The following is a 12,934-nucleotide window of genomic DNA, read 5'->3' on the forward strand; positions in this document are numbered from 1 at the left end:
AGGTAGTTCATAATGAGTTATTGCGTTGCATAATAGACATTTCTACATTTTTTTACCTTAATATTTAGTAATTTACAAGTACTATAGTTCAAACCAGTGTACTGCGCAATTTGCTCAGTTTCTGCGTTTGTTTTCTAAATCATTGGGTCTGGTGGGAAAAAATCCATGCTGGATTAAAAAAAAAAACCTTCTATGGTGTGGTACAATACATTTCTTTCATTGTTTTACTGTTTATTTCTTGTTTCTTGCTAATCTTCTATCTGTTGGGTTGTTGCAGATTTTTTGGGGAAGTTAGGTACCTGTTGGCGTATTCTAACTGTATATTCCTTGTTTGATTTTAGTGGTATTTATTTATGTGTTTGCTTGTTGCAGAATCTTGGGGCAGTTAGATACATGTTTACGTATTCTAACTTTGCATAGTTTTGAAGTTGAAGTTGTGCTTATGTTCATACACAGATTACGTATTAAATTTTGGTTTTAAGAATATTAAGTAAGCGTTTACAAGATTTGCTGGTAATCTCCGCTTTATAGTAATGGTACTATCATTACATTTGAACCGTCCACAATTCTTTTTTATATATGCAGTTCAGTGACCTGCGTTGGTTGTGGCTCCTGCGTGGTAGATTATACCTATTGTTGTGAAGGTTTTCTTACCAAGTGATACTTGACCATGTGTGAATCCAGTCAGCTTACAGTTGTTTTTGGTACCATCTGCATTGTAACGTAAAAGCATTACTATTATGTATTTACTATGTATCTGTATTTGTAAGGTAGAGCGATTATCTGAACTCCAGGTAGTTTATAAACTGCCATGGTTTGCATTTTGTAAAATTTGCTGAAATTGAACGGATTCACAGTTAGTATGGATACATACACAAAGAGTTCATTGGGGACTACTTCCTGTGCCACATGGTTGCAGAGAGTGCATGCATATTTCCACATGTATGAATTCTGAAAGACTTGATTTATCGGTATGTTTTTGTTTTCCAGTACTTGTAGTAAGTACATTAGAAATTCTTGTGGATCTTCTTGTGAGTTTATAGTGAATTTGACAATTCCAGCACATTAGTCCAATTCTTGTCTTATTCCATGAACATTGTAAGTGTTGTCAGGATTGTTTGTTGCATTTCTATGAAGGACTAACATTTGCAAACACAATTGGTCAGTACTGTGTAAGTAAATGTTTTCAATAATTGGTGGCAATTAGAATAGAATATTTATTGCTACATTTGCGTAGCAATTTACAGCAGTTATATTTGAAAATTTGAATGGACCTGATAGTTCTGTGTGGAAGTCATTTGTTTGGAGTGTTTTTTGCTTCTTTGAAGAAGTAGTTGAGGTACTTTGATCAATAGATTCTTGTTTTTTGTGGTACTTGATGAAGTATTAATTTCTTTTTTTTTCTTTGGAGGAATTGTAGTAATATCCTGTATCGTTTCAGTTTGAAGTAGCTTTCTTTTACAACGTTGTGCTTGTTGTGGAACAGGATAGGTTTTCAGATAGGGGTGTGGAGTGAACACAGCCTATTGTACTCTAGAATGCAAGGAATATCAGCATTTACTTTACTTGCATCAAAGTTGAGTCGAAATAGCCCATCAAGTGTACATAATTGTGATAGTGCTACGTAGCTCATGCCTTCTTTAAAGACTGTGCTACCAATATCTATTAATGCTGTATCTAGGGTAAGACCTTGTGATTTGTGAATGGTCACTGCGTATGCTAGAGTTAGTGAAAATTGTTCTCTGCGTACATACGTGTCTTTGAAAAGAAGGAAGCGGGCTGTTGAGCATCCAAACCTTTTAACTTCTGATAGTTTGTCAAAGAGAACATTGACAAATTGAATGTTGTTGTCATGTGGGTATGTTTGAAAGCCAACAACTGTACCAAGTGCTCCATTAACTAGTGCTTTCTCCATGTCAAGGTTATGTTTAAGCATACTCTACAGTTTAAAGCTCATTTTAATATTTTCTCCAAACCAGCTGTGTATTTAGTCTTGTTGTGGCTGGTTGACACATGGGTAGTGTCATACCATGTACGTCCAGTTTACCTGTGAAGAAAATGTCAATTATTGGTTACATTTCTTTTTTCAATATAGTTTCATTGAATTTGGAACAGCTTGCAAGAGTTGGCATCAAGTACATACAATTGACATTTCTGTGTGCTAATTGTTGCATGACATCAGTAGGAGATTAGCTATGGCCATAGAGTGCATTGATTTGCCTGGTTGTTAATATTGATTGTGCTTCTTGAGATAGTACAACAACTCTAATACTTTTTAAAATGTTGGCGCATGTGAGGTCTGCAGACTGGCGCATGTTTTCAGTTAATTCTCTATATTGGAAATGTTGCCAAAGGTTGCCATTAACAATGCTGCCAAGCGTTTTATGGCACATTTTGTGCTCTAAGGTTTTTAAAAATAGTTTCAGCTTTCGCTGGTGTCAATTGATGAAGATCTCCAAAAACAATGATGTGTTTTCCTCGAAAGAGCTGGTCGCAGTCTGTTTTGAGGACCTCTTTTAATCTGAGGTGAATCAAAGCCAATAATTAGGTTGGAGACCATGCTCACCTCATATATTAGCAGCATTTTCATTTGTTTGAAAACTCTGCGTAGTCCCTTTGCAGCTTCTGTGGAAAGTTTGTAATAGTCTAATTTGTTTTGGTGTTCTACTGGAAGGAGTAGTAATCAGTGTAAAGTGACAAGCCTATGTTGTAGGCAGCTAAACCTGTGGGAACAGTTACAACAGCTGACAGTTTATTGTTTGTCAATTGTTGAAGGAACTTGCTGATGATTTTGATTAAGAATGTTTTGCTTGAACCAGTTTCCTTCACCACTCACGTCCAGCAGTATAGGTTTGTAGTCTTGGCAGTACAGTTTTTATTTTCATTCCACACCATGTCCAATTTGTTTTGTTGTTTCTTGGAAAATGCTACGCTGCTCATTGTTCAGTTTTAGTACATCAAGGTCTTCTGTAGCTTTTTCATACTGACACATGGCGTTTTCTACTTCTGTCATGGCTAATTCTGCCTAATTTGCTATTATTGACTGTGCAAGTGGTTCTTGGCTTCCGGTTGCAGAAGGTAGACTACTGTCGGGAGTGTCCACTTGTAGTTGGTCCTGGAGTTCTTCTTCATGTTGCTGTTCATTGTGCAACATTGTTTGGTACTATGTAAAGTTTACATCTGTTATAGTGCTTTCATTTGCTTTGAAAGCATCTTCATAGGAGTCATATGTATCCAGTAACTCTTCTTCTTTTCTACATGGTTTAAAAAGTTGTAGCAGGGACATGTAATACAGTTCTTTATGTTGAGGAGTTTTTAATGACAAATTGATATGACAAATTAAGCTGTGTTTAGTAAATTTCACTAAGCTGCTTTCACAATTTACCACTATGTATCTGCCTTTCTTTTCATCTGGTTTAACATTATTTTTGTATGTGAAGTTTTGGGCTACGTAATAGAGACACATGGGGCCTTATACGGCACCGGCACCCTTCATTACGGGAGTGCCGATTACGTGCTGCCCATCGCGGGACCCGGATCGCATGCCTGGTAAAAGCAGGCATGCTTTCCGGGTCCTGCGAGGGGAAGAGAGAGGCAATAACAGGCCAGGTGTAACCTGCCCATTATTACCCCTCTCATTTGAGCCATATGGGGGCTCAAATGGGAATGGGGATGGGTTCCTGCAAGGAGGAATTACCAGGTCCTCCTATGTCAGAGTAACCCAGTAAGTCCCCATTGCAGGAACCCAGTAATGGAGCCCGGGACGGAGGCAGCCATGGAGCTAACAGCTCCATGGCTACCTCCATTCTCGTAATGAGGCCCATGGTTTCCAAAGTGGTACTTCTGTTTGGGTAGTATTTGTCTAGTAAATTGTTTTTCAAAATGTCTTGGCTATTGGTCTATGTCCTCATATGATTTGAGAAATGTTTTTCTAGATGTAACAGGACCAAGACTTAGCCATACTATATTGTCAGATTTTCGATACAAGGGAGTACCCGTTAAATGGTCTGCAGCTTCATAGCAGCCACATTCTCTATGATAGAGCATTTTTATGCCTAAGCTGTGCAATTTCTGTGATAGTGCTTTATGCGATGACATGTCATCCCAGAGGTCCTGAAGCTCTGTTTTCTTTGCTTTGGTTAAGTAGGCTGTGACATATCGTGCAACGGCAGTGGAATTGTCTGCAATGTACTGCACATCTATGTTTGCATTCCATAGGAGGGCAATGATTGCATTGTAATCACTGATGTATTTTGATTCTTCTGTTCTTTTTATGTAATATGTGTTTTTAGGTGATTTACCTTTGACACTATGTCTGACTGAATACATGAAGTTGTTTACTTGACGTGTTGCTGAAACTGGTCTAGGGAAACCAAAGCGGCATTTGGAGTAGTATTTCCCTTTTTTTATATTTGTGACAGCAATATTTCCCGCATTTGTTTCTTTGAAATTGTAAAATTTCTGCATGAAGGTCACTACGTGTTGTTTGTGAAAGGATTTCAAAAGTGACATATTTTTGGATGAACTGCAAAACAGTGGCATCACTGTCCTGACCAAATTTAGAAGCATCTTTAATCCATAATAGCATTTGGATGTGTGGTGCTCCTCTGGCTTGGTATTCTTTTCTCTATAAGAAGTGTTGAACTTCTCTGAGGGGAGGAACAGTATTATTACAAATAAAGTGTAGCATAGCAATGAAGCAATGTTGGAAATATCTTGATACATTTACAGGATCTAGAGAGCAGAGTTCTCCTGGTGTTTTTATATCTATGTTTGTTTTATTTTTGTTTCTATGCATAGGAAATCGTTTAAATCTTCCCATGCATATTCTGCAAAACTTAATGTAACAAACCAAGTGAGTGGGCCAAGGTTTCTTTTCATACAGCGTACATCTCCATGACTTCGGAATCATTATTCTTTTGTACCACGCATGTTTGCTAAAAGATTTGTAATACTTGACTGTAAAACCTCATTTTTTCTTGAACGTTTTGTAATAATTGTGTAGCTGACATATTTTGAAAACGGGTACCCGATTTTAATGTTTGTGCAACTCCGTAGCATAGATTTGCTAGTTCACTTTCAAAGAGAAGGTGGAATATGTGTTCCACGTTTTGTCTGAATCTGGGGTTATCAGAATACATTCGTAGAGAGCGATATTCTGATGCTTTTATGAGTGTGTCTATCATCATACCTTCCTCGTTTTCCAGTAGGAAAGCGTAGCGGAAAGGCATGTGCTTCTACACTTTTTTTGCCATATCCTGATTGGAGATAGTTTTGTTTGTCGTATTTGGTACGTTTCCAGTGCATCATCTATAGTGTCTTTAGAGTGTAAAGGGGAAATTGTATAAAGATCTAAAATATTGGATTCTGTATCAGGATTTAGAAGTTCAAATTGACCATTTTCTGGTGACTCTTGAATTATTTCAATGGTTTCTCTCATGTTTTCTTCAATATGAACTTCTTTGTAGTATTCATTGATGTTTTTTAGATATTGCAGGGCTTGTCTAACTTTATGTAAGGCCACAAGTTGTTGCCATTTTGTTTTGTCTTTTTTAGGTACACCATTTACTAAGGCAATTAAAGATTTTTCTATTGGCTATTGCATTCCTAGAGTGTGTACATTTTCTTTGAGATCTAATGGTAAATAAACTACTTTGCCACAAATGCCTTTGACTAATTTAGAGGGAGTTAAGTTTGCTGTTTTTGTTGCAGGCATATTATTGCTAGAAATGAGTGTGCTGTTTGAATTATGATGCTCTCATATAAATTTAGTTGTTGCCGGGGATTTGGTAGTGGGAAAAGTTATGTGTGATAGCGCATGAAGGTGTTTGGTTGTTGTCAAGTTTAGCAGTGCATTAATTGCAAAGTATTAAGGGGTCAGTAATGTCATATTTGTTTTCTGCTATAAGGTAGAAAGCTAATTGGAACCATTTTGAATCTTCATTGTCTTCTATTTTGTACGTTATGTATATAGTTTTTGTGGTACCTTTATAAGAAGTCCTGCGGCAACACACACACACATGGTTTGGTACTTCAGCGGAGGTACTTTTAAATGTTAGTATTTCTTTTTTGTATGTGTTTAATAGAAGGTTGCTATTTGTACAGTAGTTGCTAGTTTGTTTTACATTTATTTCATTTTGTAAGTGGCTTCCAATTCCAGCATGTTTTCTTTGGATATGCTCTATTTCTTCGAGTAGTTGCTTGGCTGGATCATGTAGAAGATTGTTATTTAAATTGGCTAGTGCTAAAGCAGGACTTTTAGCATACTGGGGTTTTTTGGGCCAGATTTCTTATAGTTGAATGATGTGTTGATATTATGTTGATATGATGGATGGTGCTTTTGCAAATAGGTCCTGAAAAGCAGGCTAATGAATTTCCTTGTAGTCCTGTGTATTTGCACACTGGACAGGCATCCATATTTTGTAGTAGTTTCATTTTGATTTTGTCTTTGCTTTTTACATACTGATTGAGGAACTGCCGCAAAGATTTGAAAGATTTTTTGACAATGTTACACATTGATGTGCACGTCCATTTGTAGAGTAGACGTTTTGTTTGACTAGAATGGGGAGGTGATTCTGAGTTTTCTGGTGATATTTTTGTTAGCACAGAGTTTCTTGTTCCATGATGGTGTTATTAAGTTTTTCATACCCTCGTCCACTGCTATGTATGGCAATTGCATTTGTTTGCATTTGTTTATATGCTTCTTTATTAAAATATGGTCATGTGGTTGTGGTGTGACTCCACTCACCTCCACAGATGTTTAAGAAGCTATTTTTGCTGATATTCCGTTTATTGAGAAGTCTTTTTTGTAGTTTAGTAGTTAGCTTTTTTAGTGGTTTATTCCTGTTTAAAACTAAAATAAATAACTTCCTTTTGAAAAGGATTGCACTGTCTACGAGAGCTTCTAGGATTACTTTTCTACATTAGGTTTTTAGGGTTCTGCATGATTTCTCTCATGTTTTTAAAAGGTTATGAAGGACTCTTTTGGCCAAAAAATGTTTGTAAAACATTTTTTTGGTATGCTTACTTGCCACTGCATCAAGATTTATAGGTGCAGCATTAGCAGTAGTGGTAGCTAAAGTCTTGTTAATCACTTTCTGTTTGGTTTTACATTTTGATACAGGAGAGAAAGTTTCCGTACTGGAAGCGTGTTTCGTTTCGCTTAATGACTGTATTAGCTGTTTTGTTTTAACTTTTTGTACAAAATCTGCTAGAGATGGATGCTTATTTTGGACGCTTTTATTTTTATTTGTTCTACTTCTGCGTTGCTTTCTACAGAGTTGTTTTATGGTAGGCATTCTTTGGGGTCTGTTGGAGAAAAAAAAGAAAGTGTGGGTTGGGCTGTTGTGCAGTGTATACATGCTTTGTGCATGAGTGTCTGAGTATGATGGTAAGTATGATTGTGGAGGTGTGTGAAGGCTATTCTTGTATTTGTGTGTTACTATACTGGGCTTCAGTTGACAATATAAAGTATGCAACTGTTAAGGGGAAGCACTAATATGACATCTAATGGTTAAGGGTTAATATATTTGTTTCTTCTGGAATACTAAAATGCTAGTGTGTTTGAGCAATAGTTAGAACATTTTGTTAGTTTTGTACTTACTTTTTTGTAGGGAAAGTGTAGGTTTATTCTAAGTCCTTGTTCGTACTTCAGACGCTGCTGCTTTTCAGGAGAGTGGTCTTCACTGAAATTGTAAAAGAAAGAAGTTAGTGAATTTCTGTGTTTTATAGCACTTTTGTTAACGTACACATAGGTTTGCACTTTGCTTTGCTTATGTGCATTCTGTATATGTTTATGTAGAATCTGTTAGTTGAATATGTTTTTGAAATGAGTATAATAGTAAACGTATAGATCACACTTGTTTTTTTAATGTTATGTTAATGGATGTTAAGAGATAGAAGAGAAAATTATATGCATTTATTGCTATTTTTACAGGTTAAATGGCAGGGATTGTACAAAGTTTTCAATGTATGGCTTTGTAAAGATGTGGGAAATAAAGCAGAAATAATTCATATAGAGGCAGTGGTGTTGTTTGATTTGGGAGCCTTTCTAATGATATTGTCTGCATGTGTGCTTGAATGAAGATGTGTGTACTCATCCTGGCTGTGTGTAATTTTATAATACACTGGATGGTCTTTTTTTATAATTATAGTGTTATTTTTCCCATCTTATGATATGAAACAATATTTTTTTACATAGGTGTGTGTGTAAACAAACATCTGGAGAGCTGAAATGTTTGAAATTGACACTTCATCATAGTAGATGGTAGAAATGACAGTAAGTTCATTTTACAGTTTATACAGGGTAAGTAGCAGTTACTCTGTTCATATTTATATTATTTTATTTTACATTTTTAAAGTGCTTATGCAGCCAGCGAGCATCGAGGTGCTGATACAGGAATTGTTTGTTTTTTAGTTGCATAATCATTTTGTCTTAGTTGCGTATTTATAACGCGCTTAAACATCCAGAGGTTTCTAAGCGCAGACCTGGGGATCGAATTTGTGTTGCTTCGTGTCGTTTTGATTTCAAGGCATGCACGTTGCCGCTGAGCTGTGCTCTCGGGATGTATTGTATTACTAGAAGAGGTGGACATGTACTCTGTAGGAAATATTCATACCTGTAGTCTGTGTTCATGCATGTGGATGTGCATGAATCTGCAAGTAGAAATCTTGGGGAGTTTTACATTAGTTGTTGCTGTAGGTCCTTTGCAGTCACAGCTTTATTGTACTTAGAGTTTTCAATAGTACATCTAAAGTGCTGATCTGTGATGACAGAGTTAGATGTAGAGTTCTTGGATGTGATTGGTAGATGATTGTGTGACTGCTTAACAATAGACAATGAGGAACTGCTGCAGAGAGTGTAGTGGAAAGGGTAGAAGGGCTGCCCCAGTGTGGTTGTTCACAGACAGGACAATCCACATCCAGGGTTTCCGAGCATGAAGTGGGAGTGTATTTTGAGGATTAGCCAATCAGGTGTTGAGGTTATGCTTCGTATTGAGAGGGACTGTGTGTAGTGAAGATGGCAGAAGTGCATAAAGTTAGGGTGTTGGTGGTTGGAGATACGGTTGAGAATGGTTTGGAGCAGTATGATAAATCTAGGAATGTGGCTAACCATTTTGACACAGAAGGAGTGGATGTGGTGCACTGTGCCTGATTTGAATTTGCAACAATTCTAGTAGTTTGTCAGGATATGGCTGGGTTTCATAGTCCACATGTAGTTGTCCTACATTGTGGTTCTGTGCTGCTGGGCTATGTCAGTGCCCCTACTTTGTTGCAAGATCTGCAAAACTTGGTTCAGGCAATCATGAAAGTCTTACCAAATGCCAAGGTTATTTTTTCTGCTTTGTTACCTAGAGCAATATGGGACAATAGTTGTGTTTTTTGTCCTCAGCAAAATATTGCGCAGTGTTCAATTAACCGAGTAATGTTTGCTTTCATGGTTAGAGCTGGTATGTTCTTTTCTAATAACATTGATTCTGGCAATGTTGTTTATTTTAAAGAAGATGGCATTTGTTTATCTTTTATGGGAAATGACATTCTGTTTTGGAACATAAGGGTTGCTTTGGAGAAGCTGATGTGAAGATTTTTGGAGGAAAATAAGAAACAAAATACAAAATAAAAGGTGTTTCTGAAGCATCTGCAAAAAAAGGCTCTTTTCAGAGCCAATATCAAAGGGGAAATAGGGCACACTATTTAAATTTTCATTCCCCACGCTCAGATTTGTCGGCAGACAGCGTGGTTGTTGGCGGGCAGCACGTATTACATACAGGGATTTTGGTGTTGCAAGGCATGCACATGAGACTGAACAGGGAAGGGATTGGTCAGTAAGGTTTACTGGGTGTGTTGTGTAAGGAGAGAGTTTGTCAGTAGGTGTTTTTCTGAGAGAAGAGCAGATAGCTATGGCTGTGTATTTCAGAAAGCAGATTGTTTAGATTTTGGGAGATTTGTGGATAAATTGGTTGGAGGTGCATGCAGATCTTTGTGGAGTGGCTGCGCATCTTGGATTCTCTCATGTGGAAGTGCACTGCTACGGAGTGCGTGGAATGAAGTGGGTTGATTTGCTACCTCTGTGCTTCTTTGGAGACACAGCGTCATCCAGACATTATTATTATTCATTGTGGAGAGAACAGTTTGGGACATGTGTCTAAAATCTTTTTGCAATTTGCAATGAAAGAAGGACTTGGGAAAGTCATGGACGTGTATCCAAATGAGTAATTTTTTCCTGTATTGCAAAGAGACTAATGTGGCTGCGTTATTTTTCATTTGGTCCACAAATGGAGAAAGCGAGGTGCAATGTTAACGAGGCTGTTTGTGCCTTTTTGAGAGATGTTGGTATGTCCTCTTTTCAGAATGAAAATATTGTTGTTTGTAGCACACTTATTTTTCGCAGAGATGGAGTACATCTTACTTATGCTGGCAATCACATTTTTCTGCAAAATAATCAAAATGCATTGCAACCTTTTTTGGAATTACAGCAACCCATTTTTCAGAAGGTGTTGAGCATTTGAAGTTTTCGAAACACTAAAAGAAAACACACAAAAAGGTTCTTTTCAGAGCCCCCACTTCCTCCCAGAGTAAAGAGCAATGGTTGTGAGAGTGCAGCACTGCACAGTTTTAAGATGTCCGCAGACCTCTAAAAAATGCACAGGACCCTGCACTATTTATTTGTCACTTCTGTTTTTAAACTGTGAAAAAGAAAAGAGCCTTTTTTTTTTTTGTTTTTTTGTTTTTTTGTTTTTGTTTTTTTTTAAACATGCCACACAAGGAAAGGAAGGGAAAGGAGGGTAAGGAAGGGACACCAACCACAGGGATAAGAAAGGGCAGGTGGAGAGAGGAAGATGTAGGGTGGGCCTTATTCAGGTAGGTCGCAGACCTTCTGATGCTCCTTGACTGCAGTCTCGAAAACAGTGCAAAGGTTCTACACCCTGCAGAATACTTTGTCGCAGTGCATGCACAATATTGTGACCCTCAAAAGGTAAGGGTCAACAGATCATGAATGGCCTGTGAGGCAGCTGGAGGGATGCGCTTTCCCACAGGAGTGTCTTTTGTGGTGACAGGGATGGAAACGGAGGATGCTGCAGAGGATCTCAACGTACTATGTTTATCGCAAGGTACAACCTTACGAATAGCCCCATTGTGGAATGACTTTAGGTATCGCTTCATTAATGTAGTGCCAAAGCTATACAAACCAGACTCAGCACCATGTGGCACTGAGTGCAGATCACCTTGTTTGCTTGAGCTTTTGACTTTCCATCAACTGTGGTAAATAACCACCACACCCAAGACTCACAATGAGTGCTAGTAGTAGGGACATCCACTACCTCATCCTCTTTATCCTCTTCATCTGTTTCCTCTGTATCCTCACGCCTGTTCCCCTCTGCAGGCCCTTGGGGATGTGGTGGTGGTGGAGGGTGTGAGGGTGCTGATGCCGAGGCTATAGCAGCAGAAGCAATTTGGGATGCCATCTGGAAGGTTAATAACCAGGAACAAGGACCCACAAAAAGCAGCCTGTACAATTGTCCTGTTGTAAATCTTGGAAATCCAAAAGCAGAATGAGGATCAGCCCTAGGGTGTGACCTTTTATAGGGGTGCTGGGGAGCGCTTCGCGGACACCCGTGCCATCCTGAACACTGCAAACACCAAGAACGGGCTCAAAAAGTTCCAAAAAGTATGTAGATTGGCAGGAACATTTTGTGGGACATGTCCAATGGTGAACCTTTACTGTACAATACCTTGGATTGTTCAAAAATGCACTTTTTAAATGTTTGGGGGCCTAGACAGTGTCCACAAATAAGGACACACGTTCAGCGTGGGTGTGGCCACATGATGACATTGTGGACACATTTGCAAATGGGACGGCTGTCCACTGTTTGCACGCGGCTGTTCTACGGTCAGTGGTCAGGTCCCCCAACTAATTAAAAGTGTGACACATGTGCAGCAGACAGTTGCAGAGAGACACGATGTTCGTGGGACTCAAGTGTGTGATGCACATGTGCGGGGGTGTTCTACGAACAATGTTGAAGTCCCCGAATAAAATAAATGTGCGGCAAAACTTTGCAGACAGGCGGACGGGATATGTATTCTACGGATATATTCATTCTGGTTGTGGACATTACGAACAGCAACCCATTTTGGGTGATTGCGGAGAGGTGGACATCTTGTGTGTTCTAAGGACACCTCCATTTTACTTACGAACAGTAAAAACAGGTATATTTTCCTTAGGACACCCTCATTTGGGTTAAATGCAGATAAGCGGACATCTTGTGTGTTCTGAGAACATCGCCATTTCAATTACGAACAGTACAAACAGGTATTTTGTCCTTAGGACGCCCCCATTTTGGTTAATTTATGGACAGGCAGACATCTTGTGTGTTCTAAGGACACCTCCATTTTAATTACTGACAGTACAAACAGGTATAGTGTCCTTAGGACACCCCCATGTTGGTTAATTGAGGACACCCGGGACAGCCGCGCTGTCCGGCGACACCCTGACTGCCTTTAAAAAAAAAAAAAATAAGACACAGGCATATACTAAGAACACACTTAAATGTTATTATTGTTTAACAGTAACAAATACAGGGGAATTAGGAGTTTGGACATGATGTATGGGAGGGGAGTAAGGGTTGTAAGTCTCATTGTACCATTTTTCTTGGTGGGGAGGGTTTGGGGATAATTGGCTGGGACATGGAGAGGGGGAATAGGTACATGTGGGACAGTGGTATTTAATGTTTTCTTTCATGTGGTCCACAACAGACTCTTTTAGTTGATTGAAGTGTTGCATTAACAAATCCATTTGTAGTTCCATTCGTTTCAGAGGATCTACTAATATCTCTTTTGGTATATTATTTTTATTGATTGCTAGTCTGTTAAAAAAATAATGTTTCAGGTACACATAAAGTAATGGTTATTAATTGGCTTATATAGAGACATGTGT

The sequence above is a fragment of the Ambystoma mexicanum genome, chromosome 6p (assembly GCF_040938575.1).
Source record: "Ambystoma mexicanum isolate Mex_15411 chromosome 6p, UKY_AmexF1_1, whole genome shotgun sequence".
Taxonomy (NCBI): domain Eukaryota; kingdom Metazoa; phylum Chordata; class Amphibia; order Caudata; family Ambystomatidae; genus Ambystoma; species Ambystoma mexicanum.